We start from the raw sequence: 10,896 nt of genomic DNA, 5'->3' as shown, positions 1-10,896 counted from the left end.
CCACCACTTTAATGTCCAGCTCTATTATCTTTGAGGTGGAGAGAATGTTCCTTTTAAAGAACTGCTTTGTGAAAAGCTCTGAAAGTAGTGCCTGGTGCATTAGCTATTATTATCATCATTATTATTAAATTTTCATCTGTTGGGAAAATGCATTATGGGTGCATACATATATGAAAATTCATTGACCTGTAGGTTTAAAATTAGCCTGTTTATGACTGTATTTGTCCACTAAAATGCTTTTTTTTTTTAATTGGAGAATGTGTTAAAACTGTACAGGCTCATATGGAAAGTTATCTGTCATGTTCCATGACTAAACACTTAAGGTCACTTCAGGTGAACTGGGCTGGCACAAAATAACCACACAGAGACAGAGAAATACCTTTTACTTTGGGTCCTGTGTTGGCTCCTCTGACCTTAGGGGTCTGTAGAAAGAGAAATACGGGAGCACATGCTGAACCCTTTTTATTGGGGAGAAGCCATTCAAATGAGGCAAGGGGTAGGATTACAAAGGAGTAGGTGAGTATAGCTCAACCCCTGTGGGTGATACCTACACCTGAAGCCATGCCTTGCTATCCAAGCTGGGACAATGCCTGAGTCACCACAAAATGTAGTGATTGGTCAGAGCCTTGGGCTTCAGGACTGGAAGGCATGATCATTCAGAGTGGCTCCCACAGTTATCCAAGATAAACAAGCAAATTACAAAACAGCATATTAGAAACATCTCATGCAAACACATACAGTCACCTAAGATCTAGCATATATCATATACTGTGTGTTAGTGTGTGCACAAAATTAGATGCGTATCCCAGCACTGTCTCTCTAAATGCCCTGCACAGCATGCACTGCCTTTCTAGGAGATCGTGCCCAGTGCCTCGTCTTACCACCCTGAGCCACCAGGTCCTGCTCACCTTGCAGGCAATCACACTGCTTCAGAGGTGCACTTGGTAACTCACCAGGGGGTAAGAGGCCGCCACCAATTCTCCCACCACCCAGCAGCGTGTGGAATGCCTGTAAAAATCCTCCACTCTGCTAACTGCTGTCAACTGAACTCAGCTTTGTGACATTTCCCCAGTTTTACACGTTCTAAAAACCTCTGAATGAAATTAAACTTGAGATGAAAGAGGTAAACATCAGTTGGTCACATATCTCCAGCGTAACCATGATAGGCTCTTCAAAGCCAAAAGCAGAGAAAGAATGGCAGTCCCTTTCACTGGGCTCCTGCAACATGCTGGGCTGGCCCTGTGCACGCACTTGTCTTCTCTCATCACATCCCTCACTACTGAATTGGTCTTGCTGAGATTCTGAGGGGTTATGTACTCACACCAGCTCATCAGTGAGTCCAGACACAGGCCCACACTGTCCTAGTATATTGTTTTGCCCTCTATAAAACCTTCACTTGTCCCAAACATATGAAGAAGCTAAAACCCAGTATGTTTTGGTGTCACGCTCTCAATAAAACTCAGGTGCCCAGGAACCTAGAACATGTCCTTGTTAATACTCCATCTGCCTTCCAATCTTACTAAATTTGATAAGATACATAAGTGTAAAAACAAGAAGTCCCGACATCTCTGAATTGCCATGTTGCTGATAATTTAAAAAAAAAAAAAAAAAGTAAAAAAAATTTTCTTTCCAATTCTCTCTGTCCCCCAAACCCCAACAAATACACCAAACATTCAGTTCTACTCTTTGGAGGCAAACCATATTACCAGTCTGTGTGTTTTCCCAAAGAAGATTTAAGAAATGCATGTTTGTTTGTTTCTGAGTTGCAGTTCCCTATGACACCGCCTAAAACCCAGTGTCACTTGGCAGTAGTATTGTGCTAGTAAGAATGTCACTTAGTACTGATGTGGATCACTACTACCCATGTTACAGAGGCAGAATCTGAGACACAGATAACTGGGTGAACTGTACAAGGTCACACAGCAGAACACTCAGGGGTCTGAATCTGAGAATAGTTATCTTGACCTGGAGGCTCTGGGTCCTGCTCGCCCCTCAAAAACCTCTCCCCAATGACCCCACGGTGTCTGTTTCCTCCCTCTCTCAAGCTCTCATGTGTCTTCCTTCCCATTATCTTTCCCATTTTAACCGCCTGTAAATTCTCACCTGCTTGAAATGTTGCTAAATTTGAATCAGAGGTGGGAGGAATTTAAAGAAGGATTCCAAGTCCCACACTGTACAGATGGGAGAACTGAAGCCAGAAAGGCTCCGCACATGTTCACAATTCTACACCCACCCTTCGCTCAGGCTGTTTCTTTTCCCACCTCTGCCTGCCCAGCTCCCTCCAGTCTGCACTCCTTCTCACGTGACCCACCGCCGCAGCCAGAGGGATCTTCCAAAAACACCCTTCTAATCTTGCACAATCCTGCCTATCATCCTTAAGGACCCGGAACCCTGGCCTCAAGGCCTTCTCCACTTTCCTCGGGAGACAGGCCCAATCTCACCCATGAGCCTTCCAACCCTAGCCTGCCTCGAGCCCTGACCTGGCCACTGGCGGCCCATCCCTGAGCCTCAGATTCTCCGGTGCAGGCCCCTCGGGGGCTCACAGCTCCTCCCCTGCCAGACCTTGAGCTTGGCGGATACAGTGCCCAGCTGCCGGGTCCTCCGCCCCCTCCTCACAGGCTCAATGGAGGTCTGATCAAAGAAAGGACGGGAAACTGTGGGGCGGAGCGAGGCGCACGATCCCGGGAGGAGGGCGCGCCCCCAGGAGCCGGCGGGTCGAGAGAGCACCGGGAACGAAACGCCAGGTTCGCTTCCGTTTTATGGGCACCTGGGGCAGGCCCTGTGCTGACGGCACGCAGGTGGACCGAGAGGCCCTGGGAGGGTCCCGGCGCCTCGGGCTGACGGAAGCACCTAGGCGGCCCATACGTTGCATGTAACTGAAGGGGGTCGCAGCCCCCAGAAGCCCACTGCGGGCCTCGGCTTACATCCCCCGCCCGGCAGGAGCGAAAACAATGGGCGCTCGGAGCGCAAGCCAGGCGGTGACAGAGAGCAAAGAGCCGCAGGCTTCCCAGGCGGTCGAGGGGACGGCGTCTGGGGTGCGGGGGCGGGGAGGCGACTGAGCAAGGCTCGGGAGGCGAGCGCTGAACAGCAGGGGAAGAGCGCGGCTCCCAGACCGGGCTCGGAAAAATGACGCGCGCGGCGCTCCGGGCCAAGCCAATACGGGACTGCCCCGCCCCGCCCGGTGCATTGTGGAGCTTAGAGGCCCCTCCCGGCGCCGAGTCTCGCGAGAGAACGAGAATCCCGAGGACCGCGGAATCGAAGGCCGGGAGAACCCGCTTCCTCCCCTCTGACCGGGGTTCCGCCCCCGCGCCGGGTGGGCCAATCACTACTCTACCCCTTTCCGGTTGCGGGGATTGGTCCGACGGAGCACGTGACCAGGTCCCGGGCCTTTTACTCCAACACAGGTGCGGAGCGGCGAAGGCAGGCCTCGGGCACCGTGTGGGGACGCGGCCCCCTGCAAACACGTTCTGTTGCCAAGAGCCCAGTTAATGTGCCTCGTATGGTCCCATCAGTGACTGGGGTCAGGTCCCTCTTTCCCTGTCCTGCAGTGGCACAAGTGTAAGGCTTATGTTCGGAGGCAGTGATCCGCTGCGTATGGGGCACGGCGGCCTCGGAAGTGGACACCCCACTCCAAACGCTCAGAAGGCCTACCAGAGTCGGGTTGTTGAGCAGAGCAGAGCCCCGTGTCCTGGGCTGGCATGAGCCACCCATTGTGCGGGATGGTGGGCATGTGGCAGGCCAGCACTCCCTGGGTTAACCATCCTGTTATTTCCACAGCAGCCCTGAGGGTTCCGAAGTGGCTGTGAGGCCATGGTCCTGGAAGGATTTGCCTAAGCCACAGACTCCGGCGCCTGGGCTATAACCCCTGCTTGGCCCATAAACTGTAACCACCCGGCCATGAAGCTCTTGTACCTTGAGAGGTGAGGGTGGACATCCAAACCCCGATGACATCCCTTCTCGCTGCTTTCTGCCCAAGATGGTGACCCTAGAAGATGTTGCCTGTGCCTCCCGGGCTCCTCTCCCTACAGCCACAGAGCTGCTGGTCCCTTAAGTTCCTTGCACCAGACGCAAGAGAGTCTCAGGGCAGAGCCAGCAAAAGAGGAGAAGCAGAGGGTGAGGAACCAGGAAACCATAAATGGAAGAAGGGAGATGAGAAATGCAAAGGCCTGAAGAGAAATGACTGTCCACTTGTAAAACGGCAAAAATCTTTGTCTTCATAGAATTTAACTCCTAGTGTCTAGAGATAAGGAACAAAAACCATACTATGGGGCTGGGGATATAGCTTAGTGGTAGAGCGTTTGACTAGCATGGGCAAAGCCCTGGGTTCCTGTGGAGAGCCACTCCAAATGCACGCACCTTTAACTCCTGCTGCACCACAGGGATCTAAAAGATCACTGTGGTCTGGCACAGTAGTGCCATGACTTGTGACTCTGGCAACAGCACCCAGAGGGGTTGAGCTACACTCACCTGTTCCCTTGTAATCCTACCCCTTGCCTCATTTGACTGGCTTTTTCCCAATAAAGGGGTTCAGCACGTGCTTCTCCCTCTCTTTCCATGGACCCTTAAGGTCATAGGAGCTGTCACAGGACCCAAAGAAAAAGATATTTCTCTGTTTCTGGTTATTTCGTGCAGTCCAGTTCACCTGGAGTGACTTGAGTGTTTAGTCGTGCAATGCGACAGGTTCCATCCCCAGCAAAGCACACACCATACTGTCAGAAGTTCCTGCTGCAGGAGAAAAAATAAAGCTAGGGAGTCGGGTAGGAATGGTCCAAGAAGTGGGAGAATATTTGCAAAAGGAGCAGAGAAGGCCTAAGGTGACTTTGAAGGAAGTGAGGGAAGAGACTTACAGACAGAGGGCACAGTGTGCCGAGGACCCTGTAAAAGGAGCCGTCCTGCAGTGGAATGAACATGGTTTGAGTAGTAGGAGATGGTTGGAGAGGAAGTAGGTGGCCACAGGGAGACTCAGCAACAAGAGACCACTGCAGGGTTCTCAGCCTGGCTGCCCTGCCCAGCCCTCCCAGCTAACAGGCACTCTCTGGCTATTGAGAATGAACTCTAGGAAGCCCCCCAGGAGCTGTGAGGCTGGCGAGGAGGCTACCGAGATCTGTTGAAGAGGTGGGGGTGGGTGGCTCAGACACCCGGGTAACAGTGAAGAAGAGAAGGGACACTCATTTTGGACGTACTCTGAAGGTAGCATCTGGTGGATGTCAGGTCCAACTGGAAGCCTTTCTTCGTCTTCATAAAGGTCCCTCCACTTCATTTCTGCTTCAGGCATCCAGTTCAGAGGGACAGAAGCTCAGTTCCAGTCTATCCAGGTCCCCTCTTCATTTCCAGTGGCTGTGGCTGTCAAAGTGTGGGAGGTGGGGAGTCAGTCCCCTGGGAGCCCACCCACCAACACTGGCATCTGTAGAGCCACCTCAGTCCCTCAAGTTCTGCTCCACCTGCAGCTTCCCCTTTGCTGGCTCTGCAGCCCCCTTTGCATCTTAGGAACTATTCATCTGCTCTGCAACTGCCAGGTGGTCTTGGGCCTCCTGCCCAGACAGCCCTGGGAAGCCTCTGCTATTTCCCTGAGCAGGACACAACCCAGAAGGGTTAAATGGATGCAACTGGAGACTATCATGCTAAGTGAAATAAGCCAATCCTGAAAAAAAAAAAAAAGGCCAAATTTTCTCTCTGACACGCTGATGCTAACACACAATAGGAGGTGGGGAGGGAGGAGTGGAGGTTCACCAGATTAGACAGTGGAGAAAATGAAAAAAAATAGTAGAATGAATTGGACATAATTTTCCTACGTTAATACATGAGTATATAACCAGTGTAACTCCATATCATGTACAACCACAATAATGGGAAATCATATTCCATGTATATGATATGTCAAAATACATTCTGCTGTCATGTATAACTAAAAGGAAAAAATAAGAATTTTAAAAAATAAAAGTAACTTTAAAAATACATAAAATGTGAATGTCCTTTGAAGTAAAGTAGGAATTCTTTCTTCAAAGTGTACACCTGTATGTTTAAACTTCTGAGCAGATTTTTGAACAAATCTGACCATGCCAGGCCAGCAACATAGTTCTCTGAACCTAGCTCATGAGGGGAATGCAGGAGTTTGTCTCTGCTGCCTCTTTGGCATCCTGGATGAAAGGTCTTGTGGCATTACAGTGGCCTCTTCTTTATCCACAGGAGATATATTGTAAGACCCCCAACGGATGCCTGAAAGTGCAGATGGAACCAAACCATGTACATTAAGTTTTTCCTCTCTATATATACCTATGATTAAGTTGAATCTATAAACTAGGCACAGTAAGAAATTGTAATATACCATAGATCTCTGCAACTTCAGCATACATTTTTTATTTCCTTTCACCTTTCACTTCATGGATTCTCTTTGGCACATCTAAATTGCCAGCATCCCTACTCTTGTATTTGGGGGCAATTACTATGTAAAATAAGTGTTGCTTGATACAAGCTCTGCAACATCATAACAGTGGATCTGATCACCTAGAAGGCTACTAAGTGACTAAAGGGCCGATGGCATATACAGTTTGGATACTCTGGACAAGGGGACGTGTGTCCTGGCAGGTTGAAGCAAGACTTAGAGGACCAGGGTCCCAGGAGCATCAAGGGTCAGGCCCTGCAGTTACACAGATCAGCCAGTAGATGGCAGAGCGGCCTGCTGGAAGTAGGCAGCCCCTCCCTTCCTGGCCACCCAAGGGGCTCAGTGACAGCAGGACCTGAGTGCCTGCCCTCAAAGCTGCAGCTTGGTGAGCAGCCTCTGGTATGCATTTGGGACACAGGAACAGAGCGCTGAAGGATCTCCCATGTTTGGTTTCCTGTTGGGCACTGGGAAAACAAAGGGGCACAACCCAGCCCTTGTTCCTGTGGCTCAAAGGCACCAGGGACAGTCTGAGTTTGAACTCCTTCTCTCCAGCCTTGCTGTCCCAGACCTTCTGCAAGTTTCCTTTAGCAAACTCCCTCCAAACTGCCCCGCCCCCAACCTCAAACTGTGGAGATAATAACTTATCTCATTTCATTATGTATGTTGGGTAAAGCTTGGGAACAGGCTGGTATGTGGGGATGACAGTGTGATTACCGGTGGCACTGGGAGACAGGCAGGATTCTCCGCCCAACAACGTGGGAGTGCCCGCACAGTGCTCTTTCTTTTAAACGACAGCCTAATTTCTGACGAATCCACGGGCTGCCACATCACAGGAGCCACTTTCAGGGTTCTATCCGACCCCTAGACAGGACAAGGACCTGTCGGGGACGAGCAGGGATGGGCCCTGCGGGAGAGCCTGCTGGCCACTGGTCATCCGTCACACCAGTCACTGCTCTCCCTTCCTGCTGCCCCAGGCTGGATGGGTACAAGGACCTCTGTGGGCAGCCTGCCTGGAGTCTCATCACCTGGTGCAGCCCCCGACTCCCAGCTCTGCTCTTAAGCTGGCTCTGGGACTCGCTCACCTGCCTGTCCTCACCCCAGGCTGGGGATCTTCCTGAGGTCCAGGGACGCTCTGTGGTCTCCTGCTCCTATTGCCTGCAGGTGGGAGATCCAGCTCTCCCCTTTCTCCTCCGTGTATGCCCTATTCTCTAAGAGGGTGGACCAAAGTCTGAAAGGCTAATAGGCCCCTTGTGCTTTCAGTCCTAGAGCCAGAAAAAGCAGCGGAGAAATAAGCCGATTCGGCAGTCCCCGCGCGGCATGGTTCCACCACGCTCAATACCACCAGTGCCCCCACAGTCCGAATACCAGTTACCACCGTAGGTTGTAACGGAGGGTGCTGAGGATCGAACCAGGGCGGCTCTATCAGAGTTGAGGTGTATCCCCCGCTGGGATGTACCCCAGCCTTTTTATTTTAAGACGTAAGTACATAAATTTCTGAGGCTGGCCTCAACTTGCCATCCTCCTGCCGCAGCCTTTAGTCGGGATGATGGGCGTGCCCACCGCGCCCGACTCCAGGTTGTAATTACATAAAGTGCAAACTTTGTCTCTAAGTCTCCAGTCTACAAACCGCCAGGTGGTAAGTGACGGCTGCACATCCTAATCCCGGATCCACCACGTCACCTCTTCCAAAGTCGTCCGAGCGCCGCCCTGCAGACGCAGGTGTGTGCAGCGCTCCCTGCACGGACCACCTAATTGAAAGAGGGACCTGGCCGCCAGGGCGAAAGCGCAGCCAGGAACAGGAAGACGACGCTGCTGGAAGCGCAGTTCCAACCCAGGAGAGCGGAGCGCTTGGAGGAAACCGCGGGGAGAGAACGTGGAGCGGCCTCCACGACCCCGCGAGGCCACGTGCGGCCGGAGGCCAGGTGACGGCGGACGGCGGCCGTGACAGGGCTGAGGCAGGAGCTGATGAAGGTGACGCCAGCCACACACTGCACAGGAAAGGCGCTCGGGACCTCCCACGACACCGCAGGTGCCAAGGGTCGCCGTGGGAAGCAGACGGATGGACTTAGGAAGGAAGGAGCGCTCAGTGCTCAGGGGAGGCAGGGAGGCCTGGCTCTGCGGGAGGGGCGAGGCCTTGGCCAACGCCCTTCCAGCTACTCCTAAGTCATTTATATTAAAAAAAAAAAAAAACCCTGCGGTAAGACACACAGGGTAAAAATTTCCACCTTAACCACTTCCAAGTCTCCAGATCTGCAGTATTCAATACACCCACGCCTCTGTAAAAGTATGGAATGCTTCATGCCCGGCTCCGGGGCCTACGGACCCTCCTTGCATGGGTCCAACTAATACCTGGTAAATTCTGGTAAGGCCTTATCACTGGTGCATTTGGACCTGATCATCAACTCCACAGTGATCTCCTCTGATAGGGTTAGTCCAAAGACATAAAAAATCTTCAGGTTCCTAAATGTTCCAAATGCACTAAATATGCATTTTATTATTTTTTTCTCTATACATTTGTACCCAATTGTAGTTTTGATGTTTGAAAGTCATATAGAGCAATTGTAATGTTCCCACTAATTATTTTTCTCCCCATGTGTTCATTATAAAAACAACTTTTTTTTCTTTGTGTACTGAAGTTGGAACCCAGGGCCTCGCACATGCTAGGCAAGTGCTCTACACTGTAATACAACCCCAGCCCTAAGTGAAAAACCAATGTGAAGTCAATCGCAGTGGCTCAGCCTGTAATCCCAGAGGCTCAGAAGGCTGGGGCAGGAGGATCTCAACTTCAAAGCCAGTCTCAGCAACCATGAGGCGCTAAGGAACTGAGACCCTGTCTCTAAATAAAATACAAAATAGGGCTGGGATGTGGCTCAGTGGCTGAGTGTCCCTGAGTTCAATCCCTGGTACAAAAAAAAAAAAAAAAGTGAGGCCAAGATCCAATGTTTATGGAGACAAAACTCACATAACATGAAACTCACTGTCCATTTTAAAGTGTGAATTCAGTAGGTTTGAGTATTTTCACAATTTTGCAAGCTGCCACCTCCCACGAATTTTTAGGACTGCTTACGAGGCTCGGGTTTGCATGTCTGCTCTTACAGTCGTGCCAGGCAAGGACCTCGGGTACCTGAAACACTGCCCCAGGCACAACTGACCAGCCCCCAGAACCCTTCCCTAGCAGAGGGTGTGGGGAGGTCTGGCCGCGGCGGGTCTCGGCTGCCCTCAGCCCAGGGGAGCCATTTCAGGGAGGTCTGTGAGCTCTCTGAGACTTGGTTTTCTATCAGTTAGGTACACTCATCCATTTGTTCATTTGGCAGATATTTATTTAGCCCCGGATTTGTGCTGAGCCCTGTTCTAGAAGTAAGGGATATGAGACCGTGAGCTTCACAGTGGGGCTTCAGCTCCCAGCATGATCATGCACAATAGGTACTTTCTGTGTCTGTGAGACAAATACAGTTGACAGAAGGAGCCAGGCAAGGGACACTCTGGAGACAGGGTGCCCCAGGCATCCGTTCCAAAAGAGTCCTTCACCAGTGGCAAGGGGAAGACAGCGTGGCTTTGACTGGCTTCTTACTAAGCAGCAGTGCAAGCTCTCCCACCAGCCTCCCAAGTGAAATCCTCCCTCCCCTCACTGTGCCCTTCCCCGTGGCTCATCCAGTTCTCAGCCCAGATTCTTGCACATTTGGAAATTCTGGTAAGGCCTTATCACTGGTGCATTTGGACCTGATCATTAATAACAAAATGTTGGTTAAAGCTGAGAATAAAAAATTGCTATTACTAGAGAGTCTGCTACTTTAAACCATTTTTATTTAAATACATAAAAGAATATTAATTCATTTGCCATTTGTAACAGAGGATCTTTCAACTTTCATTTCACCCATTTTCTCTCCAGGGAGGTTGGAAAACTAAAAAGACCTAGATTTCCCAGTCTCTTTTATAGCTAGGGCTTGATGGAAATTAGGCTTCACCAATTAAGCAGAGGACAGAGGGTTCAGGCAGGCGCGTGGGCTGGCAGTGAGTGGGCATAGTTTCATCATGTGGAACAGGTCACAGGGGTCAGGAGCAGTCCCCTGACAGCCAGGGGATCGCAGCCACCATGGGGGTCTTCACACTTAGGACCCGACCTGTGTGAAACTCCTCGGGGCTGGGGGTATGGCTGCATGACAAGGCATGTGCTTGGCATGTGCCACAAGGCCCGGAGTTTAATCCCTAGCACCATATTTTCTACTTATTTTTTTTTTGGGGGGGGGGTACCAGGGATTGAAACCAGGGGCACTCCACCACTGAGCCACATCCCAGCCCTATTTTGTATTTTATTTAGAGATAGAGTCTCACTGAATTGCTAATCACCTCTCTTTTGCTGAGACTGGCTTTGAACTCAAGATCCTCCTGCCTCAGCCTCCTGAGCTGCTGGGACTACAGGCATGGCCACCACACCCAACACCATATTTTTAAAAATTCCTTTCTATTTGAGATACCTGGAGTGATTTGTTTCCTCCCTTGAAGGCCACATGACC

The 10,896-nt window shown here is 50.9% G+C and overlaps 1 long non-coding RNA gene across 1 annotated transcript; it reads left to right on the top strand.

Annotated features, from left to right (window-relative positions):
* The first annotated feature begins 3,245 nt into the window (after positions 1-3,245).
* LOC114101608 (uncharacterized) lies at positions 3,246-4,536 on the top strand. The gene is made up of 2 exons (XR_003584351.2): positions 3,246-3,404; positions 3,778-4,536. It is a non-coding gene; the product is annotated as an uncharacterized lncRNA (long non-coding RNA).
* The last annotated feature ends 6,360 nt before the right edge of the window (positions 4,537-10,896 follow it).

The sequence above is a fragment of the Marmota flaviventris genome, chromosome 2 (genome assembly GCF_047511675.1).
Source record: "Marmota flaviventris isolate mMarFla1 chromosome 2, mMarFla1.hap1, whole genome shotgun sequence".
Taxonomy (NCBI): Eukaryota; Metazoa; Chordata; class Mammalia; order Rodentia; family Sciuridae; genus Marmota; species Marmota flaviventris.
This window is presented reverse-complemented; position numbering and strand designations above follow the sequence as displayed.